Raw genomic sequence first — 14,769 nt, forward strand, 5'->3', positions numbered from 1 at the left:
TAGTCATGTTCCTCGACATGCTGACATGCACGGCCCCACAAAACAAACTCACGGTCACGCACACACGCGCTCTTCATATGTCCGCCGCTCAGCGCGGCGTCGACGTCGGGCCCTGTTTACGCCGAGTGCTGTCAGGTGGGATTATGCGTTAGACCCCCGGCACGCTCGCTGACACCAGCTGCTAAACCAAAGCTTTGGGTCCAGCGAAGGCAGTGCTGCGGTCTCTGCATTGAACGTCACACAATCCCAGCAGGGGACGTCTTCACTGTGGGAGCCTCGGCGCCGCCCTTCCGAGTGAAGCTTTAAGCTGGGCACGGGTCGTGCTGATGGCGTGGGTTCCTTTTTTAACATGGCCAACAAAACAGGAGGTGTTACATCCGTTGTGACGAGCGCGTTTGGCGTGAGAACAATCAGCCCCGGACCAGGAGAGTGAGAATGCGGTTTTTGGCTGTGGCCATTGTACATGAAGCGCACATCTTTTGTTGTTGATGTTGTCAAACTGACATCACCGTACCACAACCAGCCCTGTAATTAATGCAGTCGCTGTGCTCGTGGGGGCGTGCATATTGGATCATGTGTCAGTGTATGTTAAATTACATCCACTCATCATTTTTATTTTGTTTGTTTTTCTGCCTTCATTTACATACAGTCGATCGTCACCGTTGCATTCTGGGTAACGACTGCTGACAGAATAAACAATGGCTGTGTTTGGGCGAGGGCGAGCGATGTTTACGGCGGCGGGGAACCGCTTTTGAAAGCAGGCTTAAATATCATTAGCAGGCCTCAGTGCTCATTAGGACCAAGTGAATGTGACGGGGCGGTGGAAGCTGCTGCTGACGCCACACGCCAGGTACATGCAGATGAGTGGACCGCTGCGCTAATTGGAATGTAATATGCATGCATGTCCGTCCCCGTGTCAATTTGCGGACGGTTAACCCTTGTGTTCCCGGGCAGGCTTGGGTCGAACCCGTGTTCTTGTGTCTAATTCTGACGCACTCCCGCCTTGCATGTCTGTGTCCTGCCTAGTACATTATATTGATGCTCTTTTAAATATATTGTATTTAGAAGAAGTAGGCAGGCCGCAGTTCGTCTAGATGTATTGTATTTGGATCCATGTGAGCGGTCTTTTTATAAATGTTTCAGGCTGGCTATGAATAGATATCGCCAACTCAAGGAAGTGCTTTAAAACCTTCTTTCACAACTGGTTTCAATGTGTATCATACTGCTTACTTTAAGGCCTTTTAAAAGGTTATTGCTATGGTCTGTCTTTCGTTGGTCATTTTAGATAATGGTGGGAATGCAATAACTAGATAATAGGTCAAGTCAATGGCCTCTCAACTAACTATTCAATCAAGATTAGCTTTCCGTTGCAAACTCCTCAGGCAATTATAAGGCATAGTTGTAGATGGATAACTATAGGTCAAATGAAAGAAAACAATTTTAATTGAGGTGAGGAATGCAAAATCCATGTTATTGAATTGTAAGATACGATGGCAGAAAATATCTAATTATAGTGACTGAAAGATTATTTTATGACTCAAATTTCTTATCTAGAACTAGGCCAATCGATTTATATCAATAGACGCAATCTTTGTGTTGAGGGTTGGCGTTATAATGAAAATGATTAAAGAATTTGAAATGCCTTTTTTATAAGCAATCAGTTCTTTCTTCAAAGCAGTCCAAGTTGTTTGGTATGCTGTTACGTTATCAAGCTATAGAGACTAGATCATGAATATTTTCTTTCATTGTGAATATTCCTAATTGCATTAGGCCTACACTAAATCAATTCTAATGGCTGCGTTCGCTCAGTGTCTTGATTCGGCGGTCACTGATTCGTGCATATCGTTATTCTTCATTATGCCTAAGAAGCCTCATGATTACAGCTAAAGGTGGCCATTAAGAAACTATGCTTCCACTGACAACAAAAGACAAGGACAATTTACCCCTGCCTTTCCGGTTTGCTGCCGATCTGTCCCGTGCTGAATTGAATGATTAACCGAGCTTCTCAAACGCGTCATTATGTCGTTATGCTCCATTGGCCCACACCTGGTTTCACACTTTTTTTTGGGAGTTGGGGAAACAAAGTGGAAGCCTCCGTTACCTTCACTTCCTGTCCAGCCCTCCAGGCTCTGTCCAATCCCTCCTCCTCGCTGGCCCACAGATGTCCGCACACGTCGGTCGACCGGTGGCCCTACCAGCCCCCCTGCGGTGCTCGTCAGTAGAGCCACATGTCTTTGTCAGTGGGCCACCGCGTCAGCAAACCAGGCTGGGCTGCACGCTCCATCAACACCTCCTGAGGGGGCTTCCAGGCCCCCCGCGGGGAAGCCGTGCCGGTGCGGCCTTGTGCGAGTTGTGGGGTTTAATGGAGGTGTTCTGCGTCCTGATGAGAGAGACGGCCTGAGGATGGAGGTGGGAGCATATGGTCTCCGCCGTGTCCAAGAGGCCTGCTGGTCATCCCGCCGCAGATTCAAAACCCCCCGGCCCCTCCCTCATAAAGGCTGCCTTTGTCGGCCATGCTCGCCGCGGTGAACCCATCCATCTTGCTTGCTGGCGACCGCTCTCTGCCTGGGAGCGGAGAACAGCTGCCTTGTTCGGAGCAGACGGTTGCCTCGCAGGAGGCCCTCTCCGCGTCCTCTCAGCCCTGCCCGCCTGCACCCTCAGATAGGGGAGACTTGGCTCTGCGTCTCCCCCTGTCCATTCTGTTTGCCTCGCTGTCCCCTGGCTGCCTCCCTCGCTTGGAACGAGAAGACAGAAAACAAACAGGATGGACGTGGGGGCACCACCACCGAGGGGAACAGAGCGACAGTCTGAGAGCCGTGGCGTACGACCAGTGGACATAATGTAATCAACTCTGATTTGAGTTGATCCAACCCGTCCACAGTTCTAGATGGACACTAAGAAGGGGTTGTTATTGAAGTCGGTAGTTGGCCCTCAAGTAGTCAATTAAAAGCAGGAAGGACGCGCCATCTGTGAAGCTGACAGTGTATTTGTTAAAACATTCCAAGGAGATTGAGTATAGATACATTGGCCAGATACATGTATGGCATATATCGCCTTACTCATGCATGAAGAGAGACCGACCGACATGTGGTTGCCTATACCACACACACCATGCCTCTTGTGAATAATAAGCTTCATGTAAAAATAAAGGAAAGACAGTCCTCTGATCTGATTTGGATTAATTAAAGAATTTTAATTGCTGGCTTTTTGGCCAAATCTGCCCGTCATCATTTGGTTGTTTCAGTATTTTTGTGTTTGAGCTCTTGTGCGGGAACTGTGCAAGAGCTCTCGTCTCACTTTCCTTTAGCTTCCCTTCTGTGCCCAAGCACCAGAGTGCCCTTCGCCACCACGGACACAGCTGCACCTGAAATGGAAAGATATTTAATCTTCCCCTCTCTGGCATGCGTGAACTCTCTCTCTCCCAATTCCCTGTTCTGTACGATGAGATACGAACCCACTGTAGTGGACTTGCACCAGGTGGGTCATTTCCTGTCTATTGGAGGCCAAAGCGTGGGGTGGTGGACGATCGGTATAACAAAAGGGCTTTTTTCATCCCGCTAGAGCCCTTTCCTCTAAGTGATTACAATACCAAAGCTGTCCCGAAGTGCATTATATAAGCACTACTGTGATGGTCAGCCCTTTTACAGTAGTATAATGGCGGAGAGAGATTCATTCACTCGAGGAGGTTACGACCACTGTTGTCCAGGGAAAGAGGTTTTCCAGTTTCAGGCGAGAGCACATGGGTAGAGTGGTGCTAATGTCAGAATTAAAATCCGCCCCTTCTTGTTTTTCCAACCTTAATGATGATTCTGGCGATACCAAGTTGATATGGGGACACATCGACTTGGTTTTATCCCTGCTTCCTGAGTCCTTCCCCGCTGCAAACTGCTCCACCTCTTTGGAAGATTCACGCTCACCCTGAGGTTATTTACCCATGCTCTGTCTCCATTATGGGAATTACAGTGAATTTATAGAGGCCTCCCCTCTCTGGCACATGCCCTCGTCAGCGATTCCACCGAGATGCTGCTCAGGGATCCATTGGCTCCGTTTGGGATTATAGTGAGTTTAACGTTCATGCTTGCGTTTAAATTACCTCAGGCAAAAGTTCTTGTGGTTAACACTGTAAAAACACATTGTTAGTGTATCAACTATGTATAAACCGTTAGCCTAGAATAGCCTTTAGTAATCCAGTGTGTTCTTGTATAAAGTCTTTATCTCTGTTGTCACAAGAGAGAGGGTAGCTTTTATCCACCAGAGAGCATCCATCTGTCCTATCAAATGGATCTGCACACCGCAGCGTTACTCTGTGAGCTTTACCCTGAGTAATTGGACTCTTTGGGCTCTTTAGAGGACCGCTCAGGCTAATGCAACAAAATCCTACAACGAAAAAGCTTCCGGTGTTTTAATAAAGACTTGTGGGAAGAGCAACGGAGAAGAAGAGGGGAGGAGTCTCCGAAGCCTTCTATATATTTATTTTTTATTGTAATGATTGTTATTTATTACTTGTTCCCAGCCCCTGGGGACCCCCCGACCGAGAGGGGGAACCCGGGCGCAGGTGCTGGGTCGGGCTGGCGGTGGTAATCTAACCCGTTGGCAGCGGAACTGCTTGTGGGCGTGTGGGGACAGAGTGCCTGTGTCTAGGAAGAGAGTGGGTTGAATACAGACGGAAGCACCCCACTTCCCAACCGGCCGCCCTTTCCCATGTCCGGACAAAGGAAGCTCACTCCCAGGGTCAGACGGAGGCAGACAGTTTTCGAGGACCTCCTCTTTCATGCTTTCTTCCATTCTATGCTATCACCCCCCTTCTCCCCTCTCCCTCCCTCATCACTTACACTCTCTCCTTCCCTCCCGTCCGGGGGAGGATTACGTAAGAACTTCAGGCTGGCTCTTTCCTCCAGGCAAGCGGAGGGCTTTAATTGAAAAGGAAGTCCGGAATGAAATCTCGCATTTCAATTCAGCCCTGGGTTCTGCGACGGCACCGGAACCGCACCAGGGGAAATAAGAGGGAAACGTTCATGGGGACGCACTGAAAGAAATAGGCCAGGTTCTTTAGAACAGCATCAAAGAAACCCAGTCTGACGTCCTGTCTGGCCGGCGTGCAGGCACTGTAACGGCTCTCGGATAGCTCTGCGTTCAAAACGTCCGGCTCACGGTTTCTGATCCAGTTAATGAACCGGGAAATAATCTAGCGAGACAAACGTGGGAGGATTACTGTCAGATGAGTTGGGGAAAGTTAAATCGGTCTTCCTATAGATTTTCTCACACATCTGTGTAGTCTAAGTTCAGGAATATGTTTACGTGTTACGGTTTACTATGTGATGATTCCCTTCGCAGGCGTTTTTGAGCTCTCGCTCTCTCGCTTGATGCTCTCGATCACTTTCCTTAATTATTTTTATCTATAAATCACAACATTTGGAAGATGGTGAGTGGCTGGTGATTTATGTAAGAATGTGAAGGAGGACCAAGCTAAGGGCTGTTGTAGCCTCCAAAGCCTGCTGTGCCTATTAATCGTGTTTGATTCATTGTTTATGCATAATTGAGATGGTGCTGACGAGGCCAAATGCTCAATTTGTTAACCAGTTGAACTCGTAGGAAGCAAAAATCGGCAGACCATCCGATCTAAGCCTGTAGTCCATAGGCAGCAAACTTCTCCATGGCTGGAAGCAGGTGATGCTCCCACACACACACACGTTTTGGATTAATGTTTCAGCACTGACTTGAACAGCGAAGAGGAGTTGTCACCTGCGCTGGAACGGAAAAACTTTAATCAGAACTGGCGGTGGGAATGCAAGCACGGGGAGGTGTCAAACAAGAGCAATGCACTTTTCTCACGGGAGCTGTGTAAGCAGCCATGGCCTCGTATCACCAGTTTATCCTTGCTAGCTCGCTAGGTCCTCTGAAAGGGCTGGGAATGTAAACCTGCAGGAGGTGGTAATCTATGGTTTTATTTACCCTGATTAAATGTTATTTTAAAAGGTGTATTAATCTTGTATTGTGTCCTTTTTAAAATAACCACTTATCCCATATACCTTCCCCATGCCACTATGAGGCATATCTGTATTCCATGATGCCCTTGATGATACTGAATGGGAAACAGACTGCTTTTATATAGTGCTTTGCTAAAAACAGTGCTTTATAATATTGCTTAACATCACCCATTCATACAACATTTACACAACCATGCTGGTCGGGAGCAGTTAGGGTTCAGGTGTCTTGCTCAGGGACACCTCGACACTCGGAGGAGCCGGGGATCGACCTAGCAACCTTTCGGTCACCAGTCAACCCGCTCTACCACCACATGCCGGCCATGCTGAATAGTGTTGTTCAGCGTTTGACCCAGAGCAGTGTGCACCTCAAGTCCACTCTCTTGTTGGTCAGCCTTTATGACCGCAGGACATTTCTCTATTCAGAGTTAAATAAAAGATATAGCTATCTCCATGGTAGAGCGGAGCCAGGACAATGGACGAGGTTATTACCTTCTTTGTCTATTCCCTGCAGCCCCCATTTGCAGTGCTGTTAAACTAATCATCACAACTGGGAGATTGAGCGAGCCAGCTGCTGCCTTGGGTTGTAATAGCGCTTGCGCACATTACACAATCATGTGACATTTCATTAAAACACCCCTTTTGTAACAGGTGGCAATGATATGGACAATAGACTGCTCAGCGAATGGAAATAACAATGGGTTTCCGCTTATTTGAGCGTGTGTGTGTGTGTGTGTGTGTGTGTGTGTGTGTGCTTTTGTGTGTGTGTGTGTGTGTGTGTGTGTGTGTGTGTGGACGACATTGCTGTTTGTCATCATCTCATTGTGTTTGTGCTTTGCATAATTTCAATATTGTATGATCTGTGATGCATGATTTGTTGAAGTTCAGAATGTGTCCAATATCCTTGCTTCATCGAATATGGCTACTGGCTGAGGATTGCATCTGCTTAGAAAATCGATGTAATCCAGCAGAAAGACCAAAGAAAAGTGCGCACACAAAACCAAACTTTTTTATAAACGTTGAACAAAACTCCACATCGTTAATCCACGTTATCTTAATTGGGGCCTACAGCCTTTTTGAGTGCATCCTCGAACAAAGACACCCGATCCCTTCCCCTCACTCGAAATAAAGGCTGCGTCCCTGAATGGCAAACAGTCCCCATTAAGCTTGAGCTGTACATGGCTCATCATCATTCCTGTTATCCTGCAGCTGATGTAGCGGCTAATGGTGGACCAGACACGTTGTTCATTAGTGCTAAGCCGGGGTGTTAAACACCACGGTGGATGTGGAGCATCCCCCTATGATGTTCAGCCAGATATCAGGTTTCCATTACTATGACGGGGACGACCAGACCAGCTGCCTCAACCCATTACCGCCGTTAATGGCGCCGGGGAACGGCACGCATATACGCCCGCCACAGACACGGGATGACCGTGTACACGCGCGCACTTGCCCATTTCTCTTTCTCTGCGGCAATTAGCTTCCTGGCTTTGTTCTAATGAAAGGAGTGGCTTGGCTTCTTAAAGCTCTCCATTAAGCTGATTGAGGATTGGAGGCGCAGGCGACGTGTTGTTTAATGAATGTCAGGAGCTTGGGACTCAGTTGTGCGACGGGTACATGGCCTTCTTTAGCACGGGCACATCTCTGATTTATGACGCACATTCAACTGATCTCATCTTGAGTGACGCGTGTGGCAGTTAATTGCTGAGAAATTGTTGGATTGTGTTTCATCTTCCGATGTGGAAACCGGAGGATACAGATCGTCTCATAACTGAAACATCACATGACTTTGCTTGCAATTGCCAATGTGCTTGAATGATTGAATGTCGATCTTTGAGTCTTTACAATGGCCTCTTATGGTCGACGTCTGGACAATCAGAATGGGTCTGGGACTTCTCATTGGATTTTGATTGCAAACTTTCCAGCGACGTCTCTGTCTTGCACAATAATCAGACCTCCGTATGGAGGCTTTGCTGTGATATTTATTTTTAAACCGTAAGCTAGGTTTAGGGATTTACCCGGCTCAAGTTTTGGCGTGGTCGAGTTAACATATTTGTAGCTTTGATTAGCGTGTGCGTGTTTTGTGCATGCTAGTGAATCTACTTCAAATGTTCATGTGAGTAATTCCTCAACACATTGGACCACATCATTTTTTAATTAGCAGTGGTCGCATTGCAAGACAGAGGAAGTAAGTACTGATGTTGTATGTTGAACTACGGTTGGCTAAATAGTCTCATCAATTGAATTGACACACGAGTAAACATCCTTCGGATTTCGAGAAGCAGGTCACAACATGGATTTGCGTCAAAAAAAATTGTGTGCTACTTTTCAGATAAATATGCACTGAGGGAAAAACAGTCTAGGAAGTACTTGTTATGGAGCGGCTTGATTGAACTACCGCACACAGAGTAGTCTCAACAGGCAATCATATTTCATTTCCATATTTTCTATATTATATATTTACTGCACTCTTAAATTTTAAGTTTATCGTGTTACTGAGTGACTAACCTCATTATATCAATAATTTGTTTTGGCATATTACAGTTATTATGCGATTTAAAAGCATGTCAATATTAAGTTAAGAATATTATTTTTTGTCAATTCAGTATTTTTACTTCTGACTGAACATTTGCTGACATAGCTGAGCAGTTTTTATGAAAAATTAAATGAAATGAGGAAACATGTTATGTCTCATATTCATAGTTCATTCACTGGACCTCATCTTAAACATTGTAAATAGTTTGTTGACCAAACATCGGTTCGGTCGACGTATACTCATACCTCTCCAACTCTCTCTTCTGCCTCTCTTCCTCTATCGTTCTCCTCCTCTCGTTGTCTGTCTCTTACCCTTACCTCTCTGGGTGTCTCTCGCCCTCCCTCTCCACATCCACTTTTCCTGGCTATCTGGAGGGAAGGGGCTGAATCTGGGCCAGCTCTATTTTCTGCTCTCTCGCTGCACTGCCTGTGTTCCGCAGAACCCGGCCCTGTCATTGTGTTCTATAGCTCCTCATCGCTCGTGTCCCGACTCCTTGAATGAGAATGTAGCACAGCAGCAGTGCAGGGACCGTTTTTTGTTCTTTATCCATCTATCCGTCACCTATTTTTCTCCAATTCTCTTTTTCTTTCATTGTATGTCTGTCAAAGCACTCAGTTCATAAATCATACAGACCCCGTTCATGAATACAACCTTGTAGATATGGGTTCTTATCAGGACTCCAGTCTACATGAACGACTCTGGTACGGTGCAAAGTGAACTCTGCTAAGTCATCTCTCGAGGAAGTCATTAGCGATGGACAGGACGAGATCCATGAGTCGCAAGTGTAATTGATTCAACCTGGGAACCAAACCAAATCTCTCCTCTGCTAATGGCTCCTCCCTTCAGTGTTTACCTGGCACACTGTTGTCTATGGCTATATGCGCCCGTGTGCATTCCTATTCCTCAGGATATGTTGCGTTGTGTTGTTGGCTGGAGTTCCACTTAGCTTGCAATCATCCACGTGCACGCCTGCCAACAGCCAGGGTTGTAAACACAGCAGTGCTCTTCACCAGAGCACTTCAACAGATGGCTCCATGAAACTCTGCATCCTTGTTCTTGTTTACTCAGCAACGCTGCTCAGCTCCGTAATGAAATGGCTTCATTACATCAATTTGGTCTCATTCAGCATTCTGGGCGAGCGCAGATGCTCAGGCTGCATCCGTCAGCGTAGGGGAAATTAGGCAGCTGACTAAAACAACGGTATGAAGGGTCCTGTTGGTTCACAGTTTCTGAAATCATCCCGGGGCGGTTGTGTTGATGTAACACAGGGTAAGAGGATAACGTTTCGGTTCTGAACACAACGATAAGTAGCACTGATCGATTATGGAAAAAATCATAATCACGATTATTTGGGTCAATATTGAAATCACGATGTTTCAAACGATTTTTTTTGGAGTTTGAAAACCAAAAAAACACCTTTGTAACTGAGAACTTGAAATTTCTCCTTAAAAATATACAATGTTCAAATCTATTTTTTTTTCAAATATGTATTCAGCTGTTCTGCAATTTGTACAAAACATTTAATGAATAAAACCCATCTACCTAAAATAAAAAAATAGATAAACTATTGTTTAAACTCGATTATATTAGTTTGGAGATCGTTTGACCTAAAAATCGAAATCACGATCGACATTCAATTAATTACACAGCCCTGGATGAGGGATGAAAAAAGAGCCGGCTGTTGTTTTAAAGGTCCCATGGCATGAAAATCTCACTTCATGAGGTTTTCTAACATAAATATGAGTTCCCCTAGCCTGCCTATGGCCCCCCAGTAGCTAAAACTTGTGTTCGGTGTAAAACGAGCACTAGGTGTTCTGCTCGCCTTTGAAAAAACGAAGGCTCAAGCGCGCTGATTTGGAATGTGGTCCCATATGTCGTCATAAAGGATCTAAACTCCTCCCCTTTCTCTCCCTGGCCCGCCCAGAGAATTTGGCCCACCAATTAGACACGACCGTGCGAGCGCCACGTGTGTGTGTGTGTGTGTGTGTGTTTGTGTGTGATTACACACAGTGTTTGCTGTTGTGTTGTTATGGCGCATAACACGTCAGTTCTTTGACGTCTCTTGTATTTCCACAACGAGAATGTAATTGGGGTTATCTCAGCCATGGTTGAGAAGGAATTGGGGGATAGGAACTTTGGCTTTGACTCCCTGAAGTATGAACTGCGACATGCTGCCTGCCGCCGGTTGCCACGAGGCACCACCGCCGGCAGCGGGCAGCCAGCAGCGCGCGGTTCAGTCTACTTCAGATTGATGTTGAAGTGGAAGAACCAGAGACGTCGGAGAACCCGACAAAGTTGTTTGTGATTCATAATATCATCTGGAGGTGCACACAGCTTGGCCGTGATAATATGTATTATATGATATTATTTAGATATAGATCTCCAGGACTGTAACGCGTGTGTCGTACACACGCGTACACACAAAGTGTTGTACACGCTGTTGGTGTCATGGCGCATAACACGTCGGACTCTCGTCTCTGGTATTTCCACAACGAGACTCATAGTGGGGGTTATCTCAGCCATGGTTGAGAATGAATTGGTGGAAAGGAATTTTGGCTTTGACTCCCTGAAGTACATGAACCACGACATGGAGGAGAAAGGGATTGTTGGCCTCGAATGTCTCCCGCTTGAGCCCCGCTCCCCGCTGCCGAGGGACCACCGCCTCGGCGCTGCAGGAGGCGGTGGTGCCTAAGCGCTGACGGCTGCCGAGGCGGTGGTCCCTCGGCAGCAAGGCTCCGGCGGGAGACAACCGCGGTCAACAATCCCTTTCTCCTCCATGTCGTGGTTCAGTCTACTTCAGATTGATGTGGATGGATCACTGTGGAAGAACGAGAGACGTCGGAGAACCCTACACGGTCGTTTGAGATTCATAATATCGTCTGGAGGCTCACACAGCTTTTGGCCGTGATAATGTATATTATACGATATAAATATCCATGTATAATATGATATTATTTAGATATAGAGCTCCAGGACGCCCGTGTGTTCTAGAATATTAACAGAACACGGCTAAAGGCTGTGTGCGCCTCGCCGTACACCACTGTAAACAGCGCTTGGTACCATGGCTGCAAGCTGCTCAGAGCCACACCCCCACCCTCCTCCTTGACCCGTCTCGCTCCTCCTTATTTGCATTAAAGCTACAGACACCAAAACAGCGCATTTGGGGGAAGCTCAATGTGCGACTGGCTCGGAGTGGCTGTAACTCTGCACCACGGCTGAATTTCGGGAACGTCTTTGAATACTGTGTTAGTGGCCCACTAGTACCTATATTAAAGCATCCATAAAATAGCAGGTCATGGGACCTTTAAGAACCGGCCGGTGCCCACCGGAGCTGTCCCGCCCTACCCAGCGGACCGTGACTCATCATCTTCCTACTTCCTCCTATTAATCTCCCCATTTTCTACACCCAGAACTTCAAAGGAGCCTTTTGTAGGAGCACTTCCCTGGAACAAAGTGTTTTGCGCTACGAGCTAGTCATTGGGAGTAGGCCTACGACAAGAAGGGGGAAACGGTGAGAGTGCTGGCAGTGTGCGGGGTCCTCACCTCAAGAGACTCTCTCTCTCTGAAACTTTCTCTAGTGAGACCCAGGCCTTCTCTAGCAGACCTGTAGCACTCTCTCCCTTCGCCGCCCCTATCCCCTCCTTTTAATGCCCGGATCACTTTCCATGCTGGGTTTAGTGTTTTAGAGAGGCTGTAAGTAACACAAGAACCCCTGAGAAGCATTTGTTCTCCGTGGCCGTGAACGCAGTTTGATGGCCTGCTGCACTGTTTCTCCCTGCTGCCGTCACTGCTGTTTAAAAATACATGTCTGAAAAGAATAATGATCGAAGAAAAATCAAATATTACCCGACAACAAGTCAATCAAACAAATGGTGTATTTCTGAAACATTATTTCCGTGGAAAAGCACGCAAGGACACACGTCCAATGAAATGACGGCAGATGGCCGCTGTTAAAAAGTATTGAAGGTGGAAATTCGATTGCTATTCTCGTTTATTTCCTTGAATGTTAAGTGACTGTTAAAATAAATGCTTTGTGGACATTGAAGGTCATCAGAAATTGCTCTTTCTGGATTATAATTGTTACTGATGAATAGCGTTAAAGGTCAGCAGCCGTACTTTTCCCTCACCTTATTCCCTGAATGAACAGCCATTAAATCGAAACATAATGCTCAATATCGAGCTTGGAGAATCTGGTGTTTGTAGTCATTGTTCATTTATAGTTTCACTTTTTCTTTGTTCACTGTTTTTTTAACCATACATAATAACCATGAGCAGGAAGCATGGCCACCATATCTGTCTGTCAGTAAGACCGACAAACACACAGCCGTTCTGTGCTGATGTGGGTGGGGGCTGGCGGTGGTGCTAACTATCACAGCAGTTTAACACTATTGTAATCCTGCGGATAAACCCTGGACCACGCCGGGCAGCGCAGCAGGCAGGATATAACACAGGGCTGCTCCACAACATCACAGGGTGAAGGGGCTCTTTGATCCAGGAGGGTGGATTAGAGACGGCGCAGAAGCCGGTAGATGAATTGTCCTCCGGTAGCGACAGCGAGGATGGAAGAAAGAAACAAACAACCAGCAGGATCTGTGGTGGCATTAGGCCTAACGAAGGACCATGTGATCAAAGCAGTTCACGACGTGGAGCGGAGGGCTCTGGCGCGGCGGCTGGCCGTGACGTCGGTGTGTCTGCAACACTAACCTGTCACATTTTATAGCTGACAGCCAATGTTTGCCATCCTGCCATTGACTGGGAGCCACGCAACAAAGGCCCATTCACCAGCTCCCACTGGTTTCACTTCTGCCCCCTTTCCTGAGATCGGTATCGGGGTCACACACACATGAGCCCGCACGTACGCACACACACACCTACACGCACGCACGCACGTGTACACATGCACACACATGTACACGGGCAAACACAGTATTTTGGAGAGCATTTTGTCTCCGTGTACGACTCTTGGAGATTCATTCTAAGTGACAGTGATGCTTGTTCCACTGCAATTGCTGGTCTTTCTATTCCTTTAACAATCAAAAGTTATAATTGTAATGAGTACAAGAGTGGATTCTGGGATCTAAGTCTGAATGTTTTCACACCTTGAATTGGCTGTAGTATCTTGAACTAGACAGCTGGCGGGGAAGATAAGCTGTAGAGTAAAAAACTAAACTAAACAATTCAGGGCAAGTACATCTTTATTTGTGTTGTTTTAATTTCCTACCAAAAAACAATGTGTACAACATTGTTAATGATGCTCTCGCCAAGTGCTTCCATTAAAAGATAAAGCTTGCATAAGCGTTTTCGGAAACAAACTGTTTCAGACTGTGATAATTGCGGTTTGCTTCCTCTTGTGAATCCTGGACCAAAGAGACGCAATCAATGTCAGGTCGCACCAGGGTCAATAAGGAACAGGCTTTGTGCCTTTTGTCCTAAAAAATAGATAATTGCCCTCGAAATTTGGATGACGTGGGCTTTGGAATGCTCATGTGTAGTTACCTCAATTGGACGTTGGTCTGTCATGCAACACAGAAACAATGGGGTGTTTCCAAACATTTGATCAAATCGTCCAGGAAATTACCCAAAATGACCCAAAATGACCCAAAATGCTCCAAAGCGCATTACTCCCTGTTAATAAGGTAAATTCCCACCCTGGCTCACAAGGTATTTGATCTTGTTCCACTAAACTTACTAAAGCTCCAGCCACTCGGAGGAAAGCTCAGCCTTCAAACGGCAAGTGTAAGCATATGTTTCAGTAATTTGGGCCAGAGTTTTGGACCAACACTTAAACTATGAGTAGAATATTTGTGCATTTCTCGGAAATGACATACAAAAATCAGGGGGCTGTTTTTACTGAGTCAGCTCACATGGAAACCAACAAAAACAAAGCTAGTCACTGTGGTTCATTTTTTTCTGTCCTGGAAACACGGGCTTTCTAATCTTGATCCCTAGTCATGGTTCCAGTAAGGTATGAGTCATCCTCAAAAAATAATAATGAATACACACTGCTCTCGCTTTTAACCCTGGACCCTGATGGTAATAAATTAATCTCTCAGACGATGAATCTTCAGAGTAATATATGGGCTGCTTCGCTAATTGAATGGCTCCGTTAGCAGAACACGCTCTGTGTTAGCGTAGCAGGAAGAAAGCCAGGAAAAGAGCCCCCCTTCCCCCCCTCTGGTTTTAAATGGTCTCTGAAAGCCTAATGAACGTCCTTAACGAGGGACAGGAGACGCTAGTGGACTGGAGCTC

The 14,769-nt window shown here is 46.4% G+C and overlaps 1 protein-coding gene across 2 annotated transcripts in view; it reads left to right on the plus strand.

The window, feature by feature from the left end:
* The window catches only part of shf (Src homology 2 domain containing F), an 81,011-nt gene that overhangs the window by 26,142 nt on the left and 40,100 nt on the right, over positions 1 to 14,769 (plus strand). The gene's annotated exons all lie outside the window — the stretch shown is intronic.

The sequence above is a fragment of the Pollachius pollachius genome (genome assembly GCF_949987615.1).
Source record: "Pollachius pollachius genome assembly, chromosome: 5".
NCBI classification, from domain to species: Eukaryota; Metazoa; Chordata; class Actinopteri; order Gadiformes; family Gadidae; genus Pollachius; species Pollachius pollachius.